The following is an 8,594-nucleotide window of genomic DNA, read 5'->3' on the forward strand; positions in this document are numbered from 1 at the left end:
GTTTCCAATGCTTTGAATTTTGAATGTTCACTAAACAACCTTCACTTTGCATTCTCTAAGGCAACTAATATCTAATAAAGAAAAAATGAATAAGGATTTTATTTATTAGTTTACATGACCAAGCTATATAATATGATAATTCAGATGAAACAAATTAAATCTATTGTGTTGTTCTTTTCCACTGTGGCAATTCCATGTTTTTATGTGGCTACCGGGTTTCACTCAGTATCATGTATTTTTAAAGATATGCAGAGCCATTGGGAAGAGAGGCTGTCCTTGTAAGGATAGATATGTCTGACCTACCAGCTTCTGCAGTGTGTCCACAGTGACAGGATAAACAGGAAGCAAGGACAATTGGTGAGAAGGATCAGCTATCATTGATGCCATGACATTTTATATAGCTCTGCAGATATGAGTAAGTGTACAGATGCCAGCAAAAGCCTTAAAAATGTTAAGATGACAAAAGAGAAACATGTAGCAAGAATCACTGAGAGAGCTGAAAAGTCACCAAAAAATAAAGGACAGATAAAAATGTTCTCATTGTTTACATGGGACCCCAATGAAAATTCGCCCTTGGTGACAAGGGGGAATTTGAAGGTAATATTATCAGCAGGCTTTGTCATTCCTGTTATTTACTGTTTGCATATCTGAAAATAAATGCTACCTCTTTGCCTGGCTTTGGTTGGTCAGTGTAGGGTATCTGAGAGCAGAGGAGGTGGATCCCTGTAACATGAGGTGGCACTAGGCTGCTGCCATTGCTGGTAGAAGCCTTCCTGATCAACACCAGGCAGAGGATGTCTGGAAAGGGTAGTCTGCTCAGCTTTCACCCTAACAAGCTGTGTCAGCTAAGCAAGCTGCCCTGTAGAAGTCGAGGAGAGCACAACCTGATTTTTGCACAAGGCTGTCAGAGTAGCTAGCCTAGCCTGCATGTCCTGATCAGCCTGGGGAGGTTTTAGCAGACTCAGCCAACCTTGCTGGAAGACAGGCACGTGGCTGTGGCATTCAGTGCTCCTCCTTTATCCCTGACAGGTAAAGATTAATTTCAGTGTTAATCAGGTAAAAGACAGCATTTTCCAGCTGAGATGGAGAAACCTGATAACCCCTCAGCTGTTTTTGGCAAGGTGATGGAACAGTGCTTGTTAAAATATTGCCAGAGACACATAAGATCTCTGTAATGACACAAATGCTGATGAGAGGATTGAATCAACGGAGTAAAGGGCTGACACAGTGGGACAGGGAAAGCGAAGCAGATCAGTTTATCTCTGTATTACATAACAATGAAAAAGAAATAGACCTGTTCTTACATCTGGATCACACCAAATGTCTTATTCAGGAAGTAGATTTTCATAGATATTGGTACCAAAAAGGTTTGTACACTATGTCAAATACTACTGTAGTATTTAATATTTTGCGACAGGGTTACGAGAGCAAACCAGTTGGTGGTCAGGCACTTAGAAACTGTGGGCCTTAGCTTAGCAGATACCACTGACAGACACATGGCTCTGCTCCCTGCTATGAACATCTGCAAGAAACAGGTGAATAATAACAACACGCATCTCTACATACAACAGCAATGCGGAGAGTAGTAGAAAGGATTCTTACTATGCAAACTCTCTGCTTCACATCTAGTTGGTAGAAGTGAAATGTAATTACAGACTTAGCCCAGGGTCAAGAGGAGAGCTTGAAAAAGTCCTGCTGGTATCCTGTGTATACTGCATAAATCAGAGAATTGTTAGCAATGTGCAAATTTTGTGCACCTACGCGATAGGGCTTCTAAGCCAAACACCATTCTTGTCCTTGACATTTTTGTAAAAGCACAAGATTAACCCACTGGTACTAGGAAGAGTTTCAAATTAGTAGAATTCATGTCTATGATTCTATTGCTTCTTGTACTGTTACCCTGATTTTACTCTTTATATGGAAAAAAGTTCAATAGCAATTGGGAGCAGCAATCTAGCAAATGATGGAGGGCTCTTTTCTCCTCACTGCTCACCTCCAATTACTGATGCAATTGGGAGATTTGAGTACCAATTAAATCTGTGATGTCAAGGCAACCTGTGATTAAAGTTTCCATTTCAAATAGCAACAAGAAAATCTGAAGAGAAAATTGGGAATTGTGACTGCATAGATAAAACTAACTTCATTTTTAAATGGTGAAATACACTTTTTATACCTAAAAAGGCAAGACCCTTCTTGAAATGTTTAATGTAATCCAAATGTTTAATACAGAATACTTACAGCTAACACTTCGACCAGTTAGCATTAAACAGAGAAAGTAATGGCAAGTTTCAGACTGTTGAATGAGCAGATCATGAATGGGGATGTTATGTGGTATTGAAAGTACAAAAGTAATATGATAAGTGTATGGAATCAAAGAATCATTTAGGTTAGAAAAGACCCTTAAGGTCATCAAGTGCTGTCGAGCCAGCACTGCCAAGTCCACGACTAACCCATGTCCCTAAGTGCCATTTCTACACATCTTTCAACTACCTCCAGGGATACTCAACCACTTCCCTGGGCAGCCTGTTCCAGTTCTTCACAACCCTTTTGGTGAAGAAATTGTTACTAATGCCCAATTTAAACCTCCCCTGGCACAACTTGGGGCCATTTCCTCTTGTCCTATCACTTATTACTTTGGAGAAGAATACCCTCTGCACTACAATCTCCTTTCAGGTAGTTGTAGAGATCGATAAGGTCCCTCCTGAGCCTTCTCTTCTCCAGACTAAATAACCCCAGTTCCCTCAGCTGTTCCTCATCAGACTTGTGCTCCAGACCTTTCACCAGCTTTGTCTCTCTTCTTTGGACACATGGAAGCATCTCAATGTCTTTCTTCTAGTGAGAAGCCCAGAACTGAACACAGTACTCGAGGTGTGGCCTCAACAGTGCCAAGTACATCACATATTGTCTTCGCTGCTCCTTCCTCCTCAGGGAAGGACTCTTACATTCCTCCCCTGCTCCAGGACGGGGTCCCTCACACGGGAGACAGTCCTCCATGAACTTCTCTAGCATAAGTCCTTTCCATGGGCTACAGTTCTTCATGAACTGCTCCAGCGTGGGTCCCTCCTATGGGGTGCACCCTTCAGGAAAAGACTGCTCCAGCATAGGTCCCTTGCATGGGGTGTATCCTTCAGGAACAGACTGCTCCAGTGTGGGTCCCTTCCACGGGGTCAGTCCTTCAGCAACAGACTGCTCCAGCATGGGTCCCTTCCATGGGGTCACAAGTCCTGTATCAAACCTGCACCAGCACAGGTTTTCCATGGGGTCACAGCCTCCTTCAGGCATCTCTTCCCCCTCATGCTTCACTGACCTTGATGTCTGCAGAGCTGTTATTCTTGCATATTCTCATTCCTCTCTGGCTGCTGTAGCTGTTGTGCAGGGCTTTTTCCCCCTCTGAAATATGTTATCCCAGAGGTGCTACCACTGTCACTGATGGGCTCAGCCTTGGCGAGCGGTGGGTCTGTCTTGGAGCTGGCTGACATTGGCTCTATTGGATATGGGGGAACATTCTACCAGCTTCTCACAGAAGCCACCCCTGTAGACCCTCCCCTAACACAACCTTGCTATGAAAACCTAATATAGCCCTGTAATGGTTTACACCTAAGAGCTGCTGTAAAGTCTGAATGGGGTTGCCTTCCTTTAAAGAGTTACAAGATAAATGAATGCATTAAAAAATGAAGGACTGCACAGGGTTGGTTTTTTTTTTTCTTAGCTTTTATTTTCAGGAGCGATGCAAGTAGCTTACATAATGCTTGAATTTTTAAGGCATTATGCTCATACAAATATAAGTCTTTAGCTATCTAAAATATAATTTGTCCTCCTGAGAGCTGTAATTACATTTACCATAGCTGGACTGTCTTTGCTGATTCTCATGTAATATTGAAGAAGAGAGTAATCCCACTGCTGAAATTCTGCTGCATCTTTGTTTTCACTGGTGTTGAAATGCTTGGCACAAAAAAACATTTATGCACAGTAATATGTTGGCACTCATGGATAGCAGAGTTACTATCAATAAATGACTCTTCTGGTTAATGTCATTCACCCACATTTATCAAGACACGGGTTTCTTAACCTTCCTCCTTCACAGAGGTTTCCTTCAGTATGCCTGGATGACTATGGGTCAAATACAGTGCAAGGTTCAGTGTAAATATTGATCAGCAAACGGAAAGACTGTTCTTAATATACTAATTTCTATTCAGTATATTGTGTGATGGGTGCTTATACAAATTCACAAAGAAATAGTCTGTTTTGATATAAAGAGTTCTTAATAGTTCAAAAATTTCACAAAGTTTTCTTAGTAATACTAAATATTGTTCATGGACATGTAACACACCATAATCACTTTTTTCTGTGTTTACATTTCTATGCAATTTATTGATGTTGAATCACTATTTTCTGTGTCCATATGTTTGTGCATGATTTAGTAAGATGTATCTCTAGAGAAAAAGGAAAAAAGTGCTGCTTAAATGGGGGCTTTTTTGCTCTTCACAACAAAGAATTTTTTGTTTTCTGTTCTTCTTTGGTTATTATAAATGTTGTCAGTATATTTTTGGAAGTGATCCTGCTAAATACTGAAGAGCACTACACTCGCTTCCCATTTCAGAGAAAATCAGGTTAAATACAGTTAGCCAGAAATTTTCTGTGACAATAACACTGTCCCCTGTGTACCTAGACAGATATTAGAGACTGGAGTCAATAGCCTATCTCCTTCAATCACCTTTATGGTATCTGACATCCAGGAGTTAGTGAGGATTAAGCCCTGTCTTGCTTTCCCTGTAAATCAACAGCAAACCGCTGCCTGCTCTCAAGTATTTAGAATCAAGCCCTGGAGTTATGACCCTCACGTAGAAAATAAAGCAAAAATGTCTTGTGCCATTCCCTTCACCAGGAATCAGGTGAAAACTTGGAAACTTTTGGTTCAGAGTAATACAGCCAATAATGGGAACTGCAGGTCAAGAGGGTGTCTAAAGACAACTGCATTCATCACCCTATAGGTTTCAGTGAGAAAACCTGGGCTGAAATTCACTGAAATCTAAAGGACAAGGAAATTGTACTCTGTGGGATATGAAAATATTTTCTCCAAACTACCAATTCCATCTAAAGACTATAGGAGTGACATCTTGCAATTTTGCTGGAGTAGCTGCTTTCTTTTACTTCAAGCTAAGAGCTAGGCAGGGTTTTATTACAACAATAATTTATTTTTTTTTTATGTATTTTTAACTTCTGTGTGCAACACGTTACCTTACAGAGATGAACTAAAAGATCACAGTTACCAATACCAGTAGCTTGTCTACCTACCCACAGGGCCTGAAAATATTACAGTGTGTAAGATGCACTTCTATGGAAGAATTGCAGTTTGAGCTTTTGCTGCAACATTTCACAGAGCAGCTCTGGTTGTCAAAGGAGGCTTTCGTGTTAAAGTATATTAGGTAAGAATTCATCTACCTAACCCCAATTGAATGAAGAGGTAATCTGGAGTCACTTCAGCATAAATGAGAACCTTAATTACACCCAGGAAGAATTTGGCCCCATGGCATTGGTATGGACCACTAACTGCCTGATACACTACACATGACTTTTAATCACATTTGCTTTATACAGAAGATGTAATTCTACCAGAGATAGTCACATGCTCTAATGCATTGTAAATGGCCTACAATGCACTTAGCCAAATTGTGAAACTACAGGAAATAACTTGATTATTATATTTTCAAAATTATGTGTGGTAGTGACTTGTTACTTTCTACTTTTTTGAGTTTTCCAGGTTTAAAGCAGTGTGCAGGCATTAAAAAGACCATTAAAATTTTATGCTTCATTTACAAAATATTAGAAGGTGCCTAAGATTCAAAAGCAGTGCACAAATACAAAATACCGCCTTTTTGATAACTTGTCCTGTAGCTATAGTCATATCATATTCACAGAGTAGGAATCTAATTACTGCACCAAGTACAGGGCATTATGCTAACCATCAGCTGTCCTAGAAAAACACTGAATAATTATTTTTTTTTTTTTTGGATTATTTTTTTCCTATTGGAAAAAGCTGCATATTTTTTTCTGAAAAAAGTAGTATGCTAAGGTCTTTTATAATGTCCTACATACAAATCAGCAGTTAATTTTTGAGCCCAACTTGGAAATACAATACGCGAAGATAGCAAAGTATTATTACACATATAAGGTAAGAGCCATTTTTACGGATAATTGTAAGGAAGAACTAGTTTTCTTTAAGACATTGCATAGCTAAGGAAGTGGCTTTCCAAGTACGCAAGACAAGCACTTCATTTTAGTTAGGGTGCAGTTTAGTGAAAGCATTCCAGAGAAACAGAGGTTAACAGGACAAAAACCATCCCAGTATTTCCTCTCTGCTTGCTGCTCTTTGCCAAGTTTATGTTCTGCCTTGCAAAGGGAAAATCTTTACAAGTGAGCAATTGTTTTATACCTTAAACTTTTACAAGGAAACTGAAGACTTTCTCATTTTTCCATGCTATACATGGCCATGGATTGAATTTTGACTCAGAAACTGTACTTCCAGTGTACACCCAAGTTTGTGCTAAATGTGCATTCTAGCTTTAGGCAGCTCATATTTTGCTGACTAAGGATGTCTCTTGTTCCTTAAACACCCTCTCTAGCTCAGTATGCAGCACAGAAACCAAACATTCATGTAGCTTGCTGAACACTTTTCTTTGAGGGAAGCTTGAAATAGAAAGTCTCAACAGGGTTTTGTGCCCTTGCCCTCTGCACTTTCCCTTCCACTTGGCAACACATGAGGCATACTGGCACATATTTTGGCCCTGCAATTCTTCCCTGTGAACAGGCCCTGCCCATTTTACCCCATGTTAACATCAGCTTTTACAGCAGTGCAACCTCCCTGGAGTTTTGGTCAGACAAATCTTTTCTGCACTGTGCCACTGCTGGCCTGCATGGGGCTGACCTTGGTTTAGGTCTGTGGGATGTGCTGCTGGGACCACATGTGAATAATCTCTGTTTATGAGGAGGTGAGGCATGCCTGGGATTTTGAAAGTCTGCCTTGTCTGGCACACTTGAGCAACCATGTTGAAAGCAGCAGCGACACAAACCCATTGCTAAGGGTAGGAACTGCCATGCCAGTTTTAAGCAGAATTGGTAAGGGAATTCCCATGCAACTATCCCTTACAGTGTATTAAAGTGTGGTGATCCAGTACTGTGCTTCTGCCCAGAAAAATCTCATGGTGATTTCAACGGGAGAGCCCAGATGGAAGCTGTAGAACTGGACCTTGTGTCTGTCAGTGCAGGTACACACCTGCCACCTGTAAAGGGAAGATTTCAGTTCTTTGGATAGGTAAGGAAAGAATCACAACAAGCGATACTGATACTTGTATTTGAAGTAAATACAATTTTGGAAAGAATCAGGATTTTGAAAAAGTACGTTATAAAATAGCTTGAACATCCTTCCTGTTGGAATAGGGTTCAAGAACTACAATCTCCCAGACTTGTAATCTAAAATGAGTAAAAGTTGTAGCAAATCATAACTCTAAAGCTCATAGGTACTTCTATTTTTAAGGAAAATTAAAAGGCACATTCACAGTAAGGACACAGTTACTGAGATCTGTGACCTTCGAAAATCACTGAGAAGCCATGTATCTACAGAAGCACTTTGTAGACTTCTTAAATAAGTGGGGCCAGATTCTGCATACATGCTACCATGGAGTAGTACTGCAAAAAAGCACAGGCTAAATCCCTCTATATTATTATAAACTTTATAGATTAAGCTTCGCTGTGTTCGCTGTGTTGACTTCTTGCTTTCAGGATACTAATTAACCAATTCTCCAGGCACACAGGATTAAGATATTGCTGAAAAGCAGAGGCAAAACCAAAGGCAGGGCTTTGCTGCAGGCTGTAGGAGCAGGCCTGCAGCTGGGAGATGCAGGTGGTTTAATCCACAGCTTGCTGCCCAGGAGCCTGTAGAAACAGGCATCAGGATTAATATGTACCAGAACCACACATCCATGCAAGTAACTTCCTCAGAGCATGTTGGCCAGGTCATCATGTACCCTAATACACTTATACTTCTGTAAGACACACATGTAGAGGAGAAACTACGATATGAATCTTTCATAAAAACAAGCAAAACAAAGTCATCCTGTACCAAGAGTGGCATTTAAAAATCATACCTAGCTGTTGGGAGCTGGTTAACTTGACTTATGTTTCTCTCAGCAGTCACAGAAAGACTTAAAACTGGACACTTTCCATGCTGCTGTGCTGGGGTGCTGGGTGTCACTTATACTCTGCAGGGCAGTGCTCCTTGGGATGAGCCCCTGTATATCACAACTCACCCCAGCTACGTGTTGCAAGCTTACAATGTGGTGATACATACCCTTGCTACTGGGTGAGGAAGGTAACATCTCCCCGCATCTTCCCTGGGGATTCACAGAGACACCCTGTACTTAGACTTCCTTCCTGCAGCAGAAGTTCAAACATCTCCAATGGCCTCACTTCTAGTCTAGAAAGAAAATCCCTGAGTAGTTCTAGGAGTTGCTTTAAAAATAAACAGCTGAAGGAGACATTAGTTCTTGTCTTTGAAATTTTCACCAAAAAAAAAATCACCGTTATGAGTGGAAAAA

The sequence above is a fragment of the Strigops habroptila genome, chromosome Z (assembly GCF_004027225.2).
Source record: "Strigops habroptila isolate Jane chromosome Z, bStrHab1.2.pri, whole genome shotgun sequence".
In the NCBI taxonomy this organism is placed as follows: Eukaryota; Metazoa; Chordata; class Aves; order Psittaciformes; family Psittacidae; genus Strigops; species Strigops habroptila.